Here is a 17,162-nt window from a genome sequence, read left to right on the forward strand (position 1 = left end):
TCTACATTCGCAGGCACTAGTGCTCAGATGCCATTTCTTAATGCTTGTTGAATGAATCAGCGAATGAACTATAAAAGCTTCACACAATCTTCAAGACAGAATTTATATATTCTGTCAGCAACCACAAAAAAAACCAGATTTGTGTCTTTAGCGTGACAAAAGCTATAAAAAAAATAGTTTTTTACACAGAGGACTGAGACCCTTTTTCTTAATTTTCCCTTGTTCCCAACAAAATCTTTAGAAAACTAGAAGATTGAAATTAAAAAAAAAAAAAAAAATAGGAGAAGAAGAAGAAGTTCTGACCTTCTAGGAAAAGAGGAGTGCAGTGCATTCAAATTCCCTCAAAAACAAAAAAAAAAATCCAATAACAGGATAAAATATTTATCAGGAAAGAACGTCTCTGCAATACATGTTCGTGCATTTTTGTGCATACAGATTTCTCATGTGTGTGAGAAATAGGGCAATGGTAAAATTTTTAAAAATGGAAATCTATTTTGCAAATAATCAAAGTCATGTAGCTACTTTCATAATAGTTCACTTAGGATTTATATTCTAAACACAATCTCTAAAAAGGGGGTCAACAACCTCTTTGTGAAGGGTCCAACAGTAAATATTTAAAGCTTCGTGAGCCATGTGGTCTCTGTTGCAACTACTCAGCTCTGCCTTCTGTAACACAGAAAGCAGCCATAGATTATATGCAAATGAATGGATGTGACTGTGTTCCTATAAAATTTAATTTCTGCTCTCCAAATGTGGCTCAGATGTATTCCTTCCTTTTCTTCTCCGCTATTGACACCTGTGGTCTTCACCCTCATTAGAGCTCTGAAATCCTGGCTTAGCCATCTCATTCATTCATTTATTCAACAAATTCTTGTTCAGCATTTGAGATGTGCCTAGGCATTGGGGTATGTCCTTGGGAATCTAGGAGAGAGGAAAGCTCTTCTGGTGGTTTTGTTTTTTTTGTTTTTTGTTTTTTTAATAGAATGCTGCACAAATGTGTGTCATCCTTGCACAGGGGCCATGCTAATCTCTGTATCATTCCAATTTTGATATGTACGTGTTGCCAAAGCAAGCACCCTGCTGGAGTTTATAGTATAGGGGGAGAGACAGACTACATGTAAAATAACTGTGAGTTAGAGCAGTGGTTCTAATGGGACAAGGGGTAGGGGTTCCCTCCTAGGGCCATTTGGCGATGTTTGGAGACAGTTTCTGTTGCCATATCTGGGGATGAGGTGCTTCTAGCATCCAGTGAGCAGAGTCCAGGGATGCTGCAAAACGTCCCACAAGGCACAGGACAGGTCCCCACAACAAAGTTATATCCAGCCCAAAAAGTCAGTGGTGCTGACGGTCAGAAACTCTGAATTAGGGATAAAATCAATGCTCTAAGAAAGCAAACAGGGAGCTATGAGGGCACTTGATTTAGATCAAAGTCTTCAGGAAGATGTCCTTGAGGAAACGATATGCAGATGAGTCCTGAAGGGTAAACAGGATTTCATCAGGTAAGGGGGTATCCAGGGGCAGAGCAAATGTGAGGACTGTTTAAAGGATACCAATTCCTGTGCCCCACCCCAATCAGTTCAGTCCAAGTCACCCAAATTCTGTTGGTTTTTAAGTTTCTTGGATTAGAATGAATCGACAAGCTTTAAAAGCAAAAAGATAATTTTTCTGAAGCATGTTTCAAGGCTGATGGTAAGACTATATAGAAAAAAACATTTATGATACAGGACAGAGAAAATGATTGAGAAGGGGGGGATGAAATCAAAACCACATATAGAGTATCACATTTATTGACTTGCATATGTTGCAGTAGCTTTGAATCCAGGGACAAATCCCACTTGACCATAGTGAATGATCTTTTTAATGTGCTGTTGAATTCTCATTGCCAGTATTTTGTTGAGTATTTTTGCATCTATGTTCATCAGGGACATTGGTCTGTAACTTTCTTTTCTCGTAGTGTCTGTGTCCAGTTTTAATATCAGGGTAATGCTGGTCTCATAAAATGAATTTGAAAATATTCCTTTCTCTTCAGTTTTTTTGGAAGAGTTTGAAAAGGATTAGCATTAGTACTTTTTTAAATGTTTGGTAGAATTCAACTGTGAAGCTAATCAGTCCTGGGCTTTTCTTTAACGGGACGCTTTTTATTACTGATTGAATCTATTTGTCTATTACTGGTCTATTCAGATTTTCTATTTCTTCATGATTCAGTCTTGGCAGGTTGTATGTATCTAGGAATTTACCCATTTCTTTTAAGTTATCCAATTTATTGGGGTATAATTGCTCATGGTAGTTTCTTGTGACCTTTTGTATTTCTTTCTTTTTTTTTTTTTTTTTTTTTTTTTTTTTTTTTTTTTTGGAGAGAGAGTTTTGCTCTGTCACCCAGGCTGGAGTGCAATGACATGATCTTGGCTCACTGCAAACCTCCGCCTCCTGGGTTCAAGCACTTCTCCTGCCTCAGCCTCTCGAGTAGCTGGGATTACAGGTGCTCACCACCACACTCAGCTAATTTTTGTAGTTTTCAGCAGAGACAGGGTTTCACCACGTTGGCCAGGCTGGTTTCAAACTCCTGACCTCAGGTCATCTGCCTGCCTCAGCCTCCCAAAGGACCCTTTGCATTTCTGTAGTATCAGTTGTGATGTCTTCTCTTTTATTTCTGATTTTATTAACAGAATGAAGAACAAAAATTATATGATCATCTCAATAGATATAGAAAAAGAATTTGATGAAATTCAAATTCATTTCATAATAAAAACTCTCAACAACTTTGGCAGAGAAGAAATGTACCACAACACAATAAAGGCCTTAAATGACAAGTCCACAGTTAACATTTGCAACAGTGAAAAGTTTAAAGCATTTCCTCTAAGATCTAGAACAAGACAGGAATGCTCAATCTCACTACTTCTTTTCAACATTTTACTGGAAGTCCAAGCCTGTGCAATTTGGCATGAAAAAGAAATAAAAAACATCCAAATTGGAAGGAAGTAGTTAAATTGTCCCTGTTCACAGATAGTATGATCTTATATATAGAAAATCTCAAAGACTTCACCAAATAAAAACCATTATAACTGACAAATTCAGTAAATTTGCAGAATACAAAATCAACATACAAAAATCAATAGCATTTCAACACTAACAACAAACTATCTGAACAAGAAATTAATAAAACAATCTCATTAAAAATATCAACAAAAGAACAAAATACCTCGTATAAATTTAACCACAGACCCGAAGATCTATATATTGATAACTATAAAGCATTGATGAAAGGAACTGAAGAAAACAGAAGTAAATGGGAAGGCATGATTATGAATTGAAAGAATTAATACTGTTAGGATGTTCATAATATCCAAAGCAATCTACAGAATCAGTGTAATCCCTATCAAAATTCCAATATCATTCTTTACAGAAATAGAAAAAACAACCCTAAAATTTGTATGGAAACACAAAAGACCCTGAATAGCCAAACCTATCTTGACCAAAAAGAAAAAAGCTGGAGACATCACAGTACCTAACTGCAAAATATATTGCAAAGTTACAGCAATCAAAACAGTACAGTACTGCCATAAAAACAGACACAAAACCAGTCAAACAGGATAGAGTTCAGAAATAACCCCAAATATTTATGGACAATTGAGTTTTAATAAAGGTGCCAAGAAGAGTCAATAAGGAAAGGACATCTTCTTCAATAAATGATGTGAGGAAAATTGGATAGCCACATGCAGATGAATGAAATTGGATCCTTATTTTCACCACATACAAAAATCAACTCAAAAAGGATTAAAGGCAAATTAAGACCTGAAACTTAGTAGTTTCACTAAACTACTGAAAAACATAAGGGAAAAGCCCCATGACGTTGGTCTGGACAATATTTTGGATATACCCCCAAAAGTATATGCAACAAAAGCAAAAAGAGACAAGTGGATTGCATCACTCTAAAAAGCTCCTGCACAGCAAAGGAAACAATTAGCAGAGTGAAGAGACAATACAGGGCATGGGAGAAAATATTTGCAAACCATACATCTGATAAGGGGTTACTATCCAAAATATATGATATGGTTTCGATGTTTGTCTGCTCCAAATCCCATGTTGAAATGTAATCCCTAGTGGTGGAGGTGGGGCCTGGTGGGAGGTGTTTGGATCATGAGGATGGATCCTCATGAATGGCTTAGTTCTATTCCCTTGGTGATGAGAGAGTTCTCACTCAAAGTTCATGCAAGATCTGGTTGTTTAAAAGAGTATGGCACCTCCCGCCTTCTCTCTTGCTCCTACTCTCACCGTGTGACATGCTGGCTTCCCATCACCTTCTGCCAAGATTGTAAGCTCCCTGAGGCCCTCACCAGAAGTAGATGCCAATACCACACTTCCTGTACAACCCGCAGAACCATAAGCCAATTAAACCTCTTTTTTAAAATAAATTACCTAGCCTCAGGTATTTCTTTAGAGTAATATAAGAATGGCCTAACACAACGTATAAGGAACTAAACTCAATAGCAAAAAAACAACCTGCTATAAAAATGGGCAAAGGACCTGAATAGACATTGGTCAAAAGAAGACTTACAAATAGCTAACAGGTTCATGAATAAATGCTCGACATCACTAACCATTAGGAAAATGAAAATGGAAGCCACAATGTGATATTACCTTATACCTGTTAGAATGGCTATCATAAAAAAAAAAAAAAAGATGAAAGACAAGGGTTGATGAGACTGTAAAGGAAAGGTAACTCTTGTGCACTGTTGTGGGAATATAAAATAGTACAGCCATTATGGAAAACAGTATGAAGGCTCCTCAAAAAACTAAAAATAGAACTGCCACGTGACCCAGCAATCCCACTTCTCAGTGTACATCCAAAGGAAATAAAATCAATATGTTGAAGAGAAACCTCCACTTCCATATTCATTGACTCATTATTCACAATGGCCAAGATATGGAATCAACTTAAGCATTCACCAGTGGATACATGTATTTTTTTAAACACGCCATGAAATATTAGCCAGCCTCTTTTAAACACAAAGAAAAAAAGAAAATTCTGTCATTTTCGACAACATGGATAAACTTGGAAGACATTATGCTAAGTGAAATAAGCCAGGCACAGGCACAAAAAGACAAACACCTCATGGTCTCACTTATATGTGAAAACTAAAAACGTTGAACTCATAGAAGTAGAGAGTAGCATTGTGGTAACTGGAGACTGATGCTGGGATGGAGGGAATGGAGAGATGTTGGTCAAAGAAAAAGTTTCAGTTAGACAAGAGGAACAAGTTTTTGCAATCTATTGCACAGCATAGTGACTACAGTTAATGTATTGTATATTTCAAAATTGCTAAGAGAGTACATTTCAAATATCTCACCACAAAAATGGGTAAGTGAAGTAATGATATGTTAATTAGATTAATTTAATTATTCCACCTTGTATGCATATATCAAAATATCATATCACAATGTACCCCATAAATATACATAATTATTATTTGTCAATTAAAAATAGTTTTTTTTAAAAAAATCACATATAGAGTTAAGGGGAGGCAAAAGGTAACTTTATAATGGAGGAATGTGACACATACTACCTCAGCCAGGTGGTCACAGTCAACAGGAACAGTGGTAAATCATGCTTAAATCATAATAGGTACCCTTGTTATGACACAAAAATCGCCCTTTACCTCTGTGGTTTTCCTCCCCAAAACCCATAACCCCAGTGTAACAATGAGAAAAACATCAGACAAATCCCAATTGAGGGATATTCTACAAAATACTTGACTGTAATCCTCAAAGCAGTCAAGGTCGTCAGAAACAAGGAAAGTCTGAAAAACTGTCACAGCTGAGAGCAACCTAAAACAATATGATGACTAAGTGTAATGTGGGATCCTGGATGGCATCTGGGAACAATAAAAGAACATTAGGTTAAAACTAAGGAAATCTGAATAAAGAATGGACTTACGTTAATAATAATGTCAGTTCAATATTAAAATATATTCAATATTGGAAAAATGTTGGTTCAGTGCTGGAATAAATATTGCTTCATGAATTGTGAAAATTATGTAATATAATACTAAGATGTTCACAGCAGGAGAAATTCAGTGTGGGGCATATGGGAACTTTTTACTATCTTGGCAATTTTTCTGTAAACATAAAACCATCCTAAAAAATGAAGATCATTTTTTAAAACAAGCAAATAAAATGACATATGGATGAGTTCTCATACGTTGCTGAAGAGAACGCAAAGTATTATAGCCATTTTGAAAAAAGTATGACAATTTCTTATAAAAATAAGCATACCATATGACCCAGCGATCCCATTTCTAAGCAGTCACCCAGGAGAAAAGAAGACTGAATATTCATGTAAAAGTCTTTAAACAAATGTTGATTCATAATTGCCAAAACATGGCAACATTCCAAATGTTTGCAACTGATAAACACACTGTGATACAGTCATACAATAAAATATTCTTCAGCAATAAAAAGAAACAAACTACTGATACATACAACCATGTCAGTGAATCTCAAATGAATTATGATAAGTGAAAGAAACCAGATTCAAGAGGCTAATAGTGTATGATTTTACTTAGATGACATTCTAGAAAAGACAAAAATATAGAGACAGGAAACAGATGTATGGGGCTAAGTATGAATCATGTCCAAGTCTCCCTGAATAATACCGCCTAAAAGCTCATCTTGGTTTTGTCCTCCTTAAATAGACAGCCATCCAGGCATTCAAATTCTCTTCATTTTGTCAGGCTTATCTTGCTCAGCTCCCTAAACAAACCTACTTTGGACAAGGTTACATTTTTTACTACATTAGATAAATAATACTACAAAGTGTTGTTCACATTATTCTCCATAATTGGACTAGCTCCTTCATTATTCCACACTTTTCAAAATCCTGTCAAACCACTATAGCATAAGTAATCATTCCCATACAATTCTAGAATATTATTTGTCTGTATCCTGTATTCTGCTATTAATTATAATATAAACTCTCATGTGAATAAATGATTTAGATGTTACCTCCTAACCCTCATTACCTCCATTTGGTATTGTTAAAATTTCCATGTTATAGATAAGAAAACTGAAGCTCAGAGGTTAAGTTACTTCCAGAGATTATGGCTACTAAATGGAGAAGCTGGGAAATCTAGGAATGCTGAATCCAAAGGTTGTCTTCTTTTTGTTGCAGTTCACTATTTTTTCTTTGTATTGTTTTAAATTTGAACATCTTAATAATTGCACAACTAAGTTTCTTGAGACTGGGAGCTCTTTTATCTCCTCCTTGGTATTCTGCAATGTACTAAATTAAAAAGACACTTCCAAAACAAATTGTCTTTAGGATATAAAATTATAGTGGGCAAAAGAAAGAAATAAAAGGCATCCAAATAGGAGAAGAAGAAGTCAAATCATCTCTCTTTGTTGGTGATACAATTCTATACCTACGAAACCCTAAAGACTCCACCAAAAGGCTCCTAGAACTGATAAATGACTTCAGTAAAGCTTCAGGACACAAAATCAATGCACAAATTCAGTAGCATTTTTATACACCAATCATATTAAATCTGAGAGCTATATCAAGAAGGCAGTTCTACTTATAATTGCCACAGGAAATAAAATACCTAGGAATACATCTAACCAAGGAGGTGAAAGATTTCTACAATAAAAATTACAAAAGACTGCTGAAAGAAATCACTGATGACACAAACAAATGGTGAAATATTTCATGCTCATGGAGTGGAAGAATCAATATAGTTAACATAGCCATACTGCCCAAAGAAATCTACAGATTTGATGCTATTCTTATCAAACTACCAATGTGATATTTCAAAGAATTAGAAGAACTATTCTAAAATTCATATGGAACCAAAAAGAGCTCAAATAGCCAAAGCAATCCTATGCAGAAAAGAGCAAAGCCAAAAGCATCACATTACCTAACTTGAAACTATACTACAAGGCTACAGTAACCAAAACAGCATGGTACTGGTATAAAAACAAACACATAGACTAATGGAAGAGAATAGAGAGCCCGGAAATAAAACTACACACCTAAAACCATCTGATCTTCCACAAATTCAACAAAAATAAGCAACGGGAAAAGGACTCTCTAGTCAATAAATGGTGCTGGGATAATTGGCTAGTCATATGCAGAATAATTAAAGTGGGCCTCTACCTATCTCCATATACAAACATTAACTCAACATGGATTAAAGATTTAAACCTAAAACTATAAAAATCCTAGAAGAAAACCAAGGAAATAGCCTTCTGGACATCAGCCTTAGCAAAGAATTAATGACTAAGTCCTCAAAAGCAATTGCAAAAAAAGCAAAAATTTACAAGTAGAACCAAATTAAACTAAAAAGCTTCTGCAGAGCAGAAGAAATAATCACCAAAGTTAACAACCCACAGAATGGGAAAAAATCTTCTACAATCTATATATCCAACAAAGGACTAAGATCCAAAATCTACAAAGAACTCAAACAAATGAGCAACAAAAAAAATAAGCAATCCCATCAAAAAGTGGGCTAAGCACATGAATAGACAATTCTCAAAAGAAGATACACAAATGGTCAACAAGCATAAGGAAAAATGCTCAACATCACTAGTTATCAGGGGAATGTAAATCAAAACCACAATGTGATAATACCTTACTCCTGCAAGAAAGGTCATAATATAATCAAAAAATCAAAAAAGAATAGATGTTGGCAAGATGCGGTGAAAAGGAAGCACTTCCACACTGCCAATGGGAATCTAAACTAGTACAACCACCATGGAAAAGAGTGTGGAGATTCCTTAAAGAACTAAAAGTAAAACTACCATTTGATCCAGCAATCCCACTACTGGGTATCTACCCAGAGGAAAAGAAGTGTCATTATACGAAAAAGACACTTGCACATGTATGTCTATAGCAGCACAACTTGCAACTGCAAAAATATGGAACCAGTCCAAATGCCCATCAATTAACAAGTGAATAAAGAAAATGTGAGAGATATGTATATAATGGAATACTATTCAGCCCTAAAAAAGAACAAAATAATGGCATTTGCAGTAACCTGGATGGAATTGGAGACCATTACTCTTAGTGAAGTAACTCACTCATAAGTGGGAGCTAAGCTGTAAGGTCACAAAGGCATAAGAATGATACAATGGACTTTAGGGATTTGGGGGAAAGGGTATGATGGGGGCGAGAGATAAAAGACTACACATTAGGTACAGTGTACACTGCTCCAGTGATGGATGCACCAAAATCTCAGAAATAACCACTAAAGAAGTTATTCATGTAAGCAAACACCACTTGCTCCTAAAAAACTATTGAAATAAAAAATAAATTTTAAAATTATAATAAAATGAAATTAAAAATTGTAAGATACTCATCAAAGTTAAATAATAAATAAATAAATAAATAAATAAGGCCGAGCACGGTGTCTCACACGTGTAATCTCAGCGCTTTGGGAGGCTGAGGCAGGCAGATCGCTTGAAGTCAGGAGCTCGAGATGAGCCTGGCCAACATGGTGAAATCTTTTCCCTACTAAAAATACAAAAATTTGCCAGGCATGGAGGCACATGCTTGTAGACCCAGCTACTTGGGAGGCTGAGGCAGGAGAATCACAAACCTGGGAAGCCAAGGTCACAGTGAGCCAAGATTGTGCCACTACACTACAGCCCATGCAACAGAGTAAGACGCTGTTTCAAAATATAATAATAAAAATAATAATAATAAAATAAAATAAATTATGACTCAGGAGGAGATCCACATGCCCCTCCTTCAATTAATAGCAACAGAGGAATACATAAGAATAGCAACCATAGACTGAGAGGGGCACAGTAACTTGGGACTCAGGACCCTCTGGGATGAGGGTTTCACCACTTCCAGCAGGTATCCAGGTTCTCTCATGAGCACTGGCTAGGAGACTGGCATGTTCCACAGAGAGGAAGGAAGAGCAGTGTGGTGTGGTGACCCACCTGAGAGCCACACGGGGCAGGGAAGTCCCCACCCCCCAGCCAAAGCAGGTGGTAAGTGAACGTGCCACCCAGCTGGAGAAACCATGCTTTTTAAATGTAACCGTGCAACCCATGGATCAGAAGATCCCACTCACAAGCCCACACCACCAGGGTCTAGCATGCGAACCTCAGAGCTGTACAGATTCTCAACAGCCTCTCAACTGGAATCTGCTTAAGCTTACTGAGCTCCTGGTGGGGAGGGGTGACCAGCACCACAGCTACAGCTGCCTGCTGTCTAAGCCATCTGAGCTCCTTGGGGGAGCGGCAGCAGCCAGAGCTGGGACTCACAACTGCCTAACACCCTAAGCTCTCTGCGCGGGGGAAGGGCGGCATCTATCTCTATAGCTCCATGCTGTGCTTTTCCCCTGCTGGAGACAGGGAAGCTGGACACTTGGTCTCAAGACATGTCCCCACAGTCCAACACATTGGCTATGGCAGACTGCAACCAGAGTGCCTCTTCAGGCCTAACCCTGAATCATCTTTCCTCACTGTGCAGAGCTTCCCTGCAGAAACCCCAGTAACTCCAGCAACTCCAGCCACAGGCTCAGGGACAAAACCTGAATCTCTTTGGGCCTGAGCCCCTAGGGGGAACCTGCAGCCATCCCTCCCTCCCGGTAGTTCTGAGGAATCTGGGCAGCCCAGATGAGTGGGTTTCCTCCCAGGGAAAGGCACACCTCCTCCACCAAGGGACAAAGTGCTTCATTAAACAGGTCCTGTTCCCTCACCCAACAGGGTGAGACCCTCCCACAGGGGTTTTCAGACATCCTATACAGGAATGATGCTATGGCATCAGGTTGGTGCCCTTCAAGGTCAGAGACCCCAGAAGAAGGAGCAGACACCCATCTTGGCTGTTCTCCAGCCTCCTTGAGTGACATCTCCAGGCACAGAAGCAAACCAGATGAATAGGGCCTGAAGTGAACCCCCAGCAACCCACAGCAGCCCTACAGAAAACGGACCTGACCATTGGAGGAAAAACAAACAGAAAGCAACAACAGCATCAACAACAATAAAGGCCTCCATGAAAACCCCATCCCAGGGTTAGCAGACTCAAAGATCAAAACTAGACAAACTCTCAAAGATGAGAAAGAATCAACAAAAAAATCCTGAAAACTCAAAAGGCCAGAGTGCCTCTTCTCCTCCACATGATCGCAGTGTTGCTCCAGCGAGGGCACAGAACTGAACGGAGGATGAATTGGACAAATTGACAGAAGTAGGCTTCAGAAGATGGGTAATAAAAAACTACATTGAGCTAAAGGAACATGTTCTAACCCAATACAAAGAAGCTAAGAACCTTGAAAAAAGGTTAGAGGAGCTGCTAGTTAGAATAACCAATTTAGAGAGGAACATAAATGACCTGATTAAGCTGAAAAATACAGCACAAGAACTTTGTGAAGCACACACAAGTATCAACAGATAAACAAGCAAAAGAAATGGTATCAGAGTTTGAAGACTACCTTGCTGAAATAAGGCATGCAGATAAGACTAGAGATAAAAGAAAGAAAAGGATTGGACAAAGCCTCCAAGAAATATGCAGCTTCATAAAAAGACTGAACCTATATTTGCTTGGAGTACCTGAAGGAGACAGAGAGAATGGAAACAAGCTGGAAAACACATTTCAGGATATTACCCAGGAGAACTTCCCCAACTAGCAAGATAGGCCAACATGCAAATTCAGAAAATACAGAGATGACCACTAAGATACTCCATGAGAAGATCAACTCCCAGACACATAATCATCAGATTCTCCAAGGTTGAAATGAAGGAAAAAATATTAAGGCAGCCAGAGAGAAAGGCCAGGTCACCTACAAAGGGAAGCCTATCAGACTAACAGTGGACCTCTCAGCAGAAACTCTAGAAGCCAGAAGAGACTAAGGGCCAATATTCAACACTTAAAGAAAATAATTTTCAACCCAGAATTTCATATCCAGCCAAACTAAGCTTCTTAAGCAAAGGAGGAATAAAATTCTTGCCAGCAAGCAAATGCGGAGGGATTTTGTTACCACAAGGCCTGCCTTGCAAGAGCTCCTGAAAGAAGCACTGAATATGGAGAGGAAAAACCAGTACCAGCCACTGCAAAAACACAGCAAAATATAAAGACCAATGACACTATGAAGAAACTGCATCAACTTGTGTGCAAAATAACCAGCAGCATCGTGATGACAGGACCAAATTCACACATATCAATACTAACCTTAAATGTAAATGAGCTAAATGCCCCAAGTAAAAGACACAGACTGGCAAATTGGATAAAGAGTCAAGTCCCATCAATATGCTGTATTCAGGAGATCCATCTCACGTGCAAAGACACACATAGGCTCAAAATAAAGGGATGGAGGACAATTTACCAAGCAAATGGAAAGCAAAAAAAAAAGCAGGGGTTGCAATCCTAGTCTCTGACAAAACAGACTTTAAACCAACAAAGACCAAAAAAGACAAAGAAGGGCATTACATAATGGTAAAGGGAACAATTAAACAACAAGAGCTAACTATTCTAAATATATATGCACCCAACTATCAGAAGAAGCCGCTCCCGATGGTTACGTGGGTTCTTTCCTATTTCCTAAGTGTCTTGGCTGGTTTGAGAAATAAAGGGAAAGAGCATAAGAGAGAGAAATTTAAAGCTGGATGTCCAGGGGAGACATCACATGTCAGCAGGATCCATGATGTTCCCCGAGTGTAAAACCAGCAAGTTTTTATTAGCAATTTTCAAAAGGGGAGGGAGTGCACGAATAGGGTGTGGGTCACAGAGATCACATGCTTCACAAGGTAATAAAATATCGCAAAGCAAATGGAGGCAGGGCAAGATCACAGGACCAACGGATGAGGCGAAATTAAAATTGCTAATGAAGTTTCAGGCACGCATTGTCATTGATAACATCTTATCAGGAAACAGGGTTTGAGAGCAGACAACCTATCTGACCAAAATTTATTAGGTGGGAATTTTCCTGGTCCTAATAAGCCTGGGAGCACTCCAGGAGATTGGGGCTTATTTCATCCCTTTGGCTTCGACCACAAAAGATGGCACGCCTTGACGGGGCCATTCATAGGCCTAACTTCAGGGCGCATTCTCTTTCTCAGGGATGTTCCTTGCTGAGAAAAATAATTCAGCGATATTTCTCCTATTTGCTTTTGAAAGAGGAGAAATATGGCTCTGTTCCATCCGGCTCACTGGCGGCCAGAAGTCTTATCTCTGATGTTCCCTGAACATCGCTGTTATCCTCTTCTTTTTTCAAGATGCCCAGATTTCATATTGTTCAAACACACATGCTCTACAAACAATTTGTGCAGTTGACACGATCATCACAGGGTCCTGAGGTGACATTCATCCTCCTCAGCTTACAAAGAAGACGACAGGATTAAGAGATTAAAGAAAAGACAGGCATAGGAAATCACAAGGGTATTGATTGGGAAGTGTTAAGTGTCCATGAAATCTTCACAATTTATGTTCTTCTGCCACAGCTTCAGTCGTTTCCTCCGTTCAGGGTCCCTGACTACCCGCAACACCCAACACAGGAGCACCCAGATTCATAAAACAAGTTCTTAGAGACCTACAAAGAGACTTAGACTCCCATACAATAGTGGGAAACTTTAACACCCCACTGACAATATTAGACAGGTCATCCAGACAGAAAATTAACAAGGATATTCAGGAGTTGAACTCAACTCTAGTTCAAGTGGACCTAATAGATATTTACAGAACTCTCCACCCCAAATCAACAGAATGTACATTCTTTTCAGTGCCACATGGCACTTATTCTAAAATCGACCACATAATTGGAAGTATAACACTCCTCAGCAAATGCAAAACAACTGAAATCATAATAAACAGTCTCTCAGACAACAGTGCAATCAAATTAGAACTCAGGTTTAAGAAACCCACTCAAAACCATGCAACTACATGGAAACGGAACAACCTACTCCCAAATGACTCCTGGGAAGATAATGAAGTTAAAGCAGAAATCAGAAAGTTCTTTGAAACCAATGAAAACAAAGAGACAACATACTAGAATCTCTGGGACTCAGCTAAAGCAGTGTTAAGAGGGACTAAATGCCCACATCGGAAAGCTAGAAAGATCTCAAATCAATACCCTAACATCAAAATTAAAAGAACGAGAGGGCCGGGTACGGTGGCTCATGCCTGTAATCCCAGTGCTTTGGGAGGTTGAGGCTGGTGGATCACCTGAGGTCAGGAGTTTGAGACCAGCCTGACCAATATGGTGAAACCCCATTTCAACTAAAAATACAAAAATTAGCTAGGCGTGGTGGAAGGTGTATGTAATCCCAGATACTTGAGAGGCTGAGGCAGGATAACTGCTTGAACCCAGGAGGCAGAGGTTGCAGTGAGCCAAGATCGCGCCACTGCACGCCAGCCTGGGCTATAGAGCAAGATTCCATTTCAAAAAAGAAAAAAAGCCAGATAGGCAAGAGCAAACTAATCCAAAAGCTGGCAGAAGATAAGAAATAACTAAGATCAGAGCAGAACCGTAGGAGATAGAGACACAACAAACACACCACAAAAAAAAAAATGAATCCATGAGCTGGTTTTTTGAGAAAACGGATAGACTCCTAGCTAGACTAATAAAGAATAAAAGAGAGATGAATCAAATAGACACAATGAAAAAATGATAAAGGGGATATCACCACTGACCCCACAGAAATATAAACTACCATCAGAGAACACTATAAACATCTCTTTGCAAATAAACTAGAAAATCTAGAAGAAATGGATAAATTCCTGGACACATATACCCTCCCAAGACTAAACCAGGAAGAAGCTGAATTCCTCAATAGATCAATAACTAGTTCTGAAACTGAGGCAGTAAGTAATAGCCTACCAACCAAAAAATAAGCCCACAACCAAACAGATTCACAGCCAAATTCTACCAGAGGTACAAAGAGGAGCTGGTACCATTCCTTCTGAAACTATTCCAAACAATTAAAAAGGAGGGACTCATCCCTAACTCATTTTATGAAACCAGCATCACCCTGATACCAAAAGTGGGAAGAAACACACACACACAAAAAAAAGGAAAATTTCAGGCCAATATCCCTGATGAACATCGATGTGAAAATTCTCAGTAAAATACTGGCAAACTGAATCCAGCAGCACATCAAAAAACTTATCCACCACAATCAAGTCGGCTTCATCCCGGGGATGCAAGGCTGATTCAACATACGCAAATCAATAAACATAATCCATCATATAAACAGAACCAATGACAAAAATCACATGACTACTTCAATAGATGCAGAAAAGGCCTTTGATAAAATTCAACGTTAAAAATTTTTCCTTCATGTTAAAAACTCTCAATAAACTAGGTGTTGATGGGACATATCTCAAAATAATAAGAGCTATTTATGACAAACCAATAGCCAATATCATACTGAATGGGCAAAAGCTCAAAGCATTCACTCTGAAAACGAGTACAAGACAAGGATGCCCTCTCTCACCACTCCTATTTGACACAGTATTGGAAGTTCTGGCCAGAGCAATCAGGCAAGAGAAAAAAATAAAACATAATCAAATAGAAAGAGAGGAAGTCAAATTGTCTCTGTTTGCAGATGAACATGATTTTATATTCAGAAAACCCCATCATCTCAGCCCAAAACCCCTTAAATTGATAAGCAACTTCAGCAAAGTCTCAGGATACAACATCAATGTGCAAAAATCACAAGCATTCCTATACACCCACAAGAGACAAGCAGAGACCCAAATCATGAATAAACTCTGATTCACAATCTCTACAAAAAGAATAAAATATCTAGAAATACAGCTAACAAGGGATGCGAAAGACCTCTTCAATAAGACCTACAAACCGCTACTTAAGGAAATAAGAGAGGACACAAACAAATGGAAAAACATTCCATCCTCACGGATAGGAAGAATTGATATCACGAAAATGGTCATACTTCCCAAAGTAATTTATAGATTCAATGCTATTCCCATCAAACTACCATTGACATTCTTCACAGAATTAGAAAAAAAAAACACTTAAAATTTCATATGGAATCAAAGAAGGCCCCACATAGCGAAGACAATTCTAAGCAAAATGAACAAAGCTGAAGGCATCATGCTATCTGACTTCAAACTACACTACAAGACAAAACAGCATGGTACTGGTACCAAAACAGACATATAGACCAATTGAACAGAACAGAGACCTCAGAAATAACACCACACATCTACAATCATCTGATCTTCAACAAACCTGACAAAAACAAGCAATGGGTAAATGATCTCATATTCAATAAATGGTGCTGGGAAAACTGGCTAGCCATATGCAGAAAATGGAAACTGGACCCCTTCCTTACACGTTATACAAAAATTAACTCAAGATGAATTAAATACTTAAATGTAAAATCCAAACCATAAAAACCCTAGAAGAAAACCTAGGCAATACCATTCAGGCATAGGCAAGGGCAAAGATTTCATGACAAAAAGGCCAAAAGCAATTGCGACAAAAGCCAAAATTGACAAATGAGATCTAATTAAACTAAAGAGCATCTGCACAGTAAAAGAAACTAGCATCAGAGTGAACAGGCAACCTACAGAATGGGGGAAAATTTTTGCAACCTACCCATCTGACAAAGGTCTAACATCCAGAATTCACAAGGAACTTAAACAAATTTACAAGAAAAAAACAAACAACCCCATCAAAAAGTGGGCAAAGGATATGAATAGACACTTCTCAAAAGAAGACAATTGCAGCCAACAAACATATGAAAAAAAACTCAACATCACTGATCATTAAAGAAATGCAAATCAATACCACAGTGAAATACCATCTCATGCCAGTCAGAATGGCGACTATTAAAAAGTCAGGAAAAAATAGATGCTGGCAAGATGTAGAGAAATCGGAATGCTTTTACACGGTTGGTGGGAATGTACATTAGTTCAACCATTGTGGAAGACAGTATGGTGTTTCCTCAAGGAGCTATAACCAGAAGTCCCATTTGACCCAGCAATCCCATTAATGGGTATATACTCAAAGGAATATAAATAGTTCTGTTATAAAGACACATGCACACATATGTTTATTGCAGCACTTTTCACAACATCAAAGTCATGGAGTCAACCCAAATGCCCATCAGTGATAGACTGGATAAGGAAAATGTGGTACACAGACACCATGGAGTACTACACAGCCATAAAAAGGAATGAGATCATGTCCTTTGCAGGGACA

At 38.3% G+C, this 17,162-nt stretch overlaps 1 pseudogene; it reads right to left on the reverse strand.

Annotated features, from left to right (window-relative positions):
* Positions 1 to 977: 977 nt before the first annotated feature.
* On the reverse strand, positions 978 to 1,074 carry LOC114673871 (U6 spliceosomal RNA; annotated as a pseudogene).
* Between the last annotated feature and the right edge of the window lie 16,088 nt (positions 1,075 to 17,162).

Source organism: Macaca mulatta, chromosome 18 (genome assembly GCF_049350105.2).
Source record: "Macaca mulatta isolate MMU2019108-1 chromosome 18, T2T-MMU8v2.0, whole genome shotgun sequence".
Lineage (NCBI taxonomy): Eukaryota > Metazoa > Chordata > Mammalia > Primates > Cercopithecidae > Macaca > Macaca mulatta.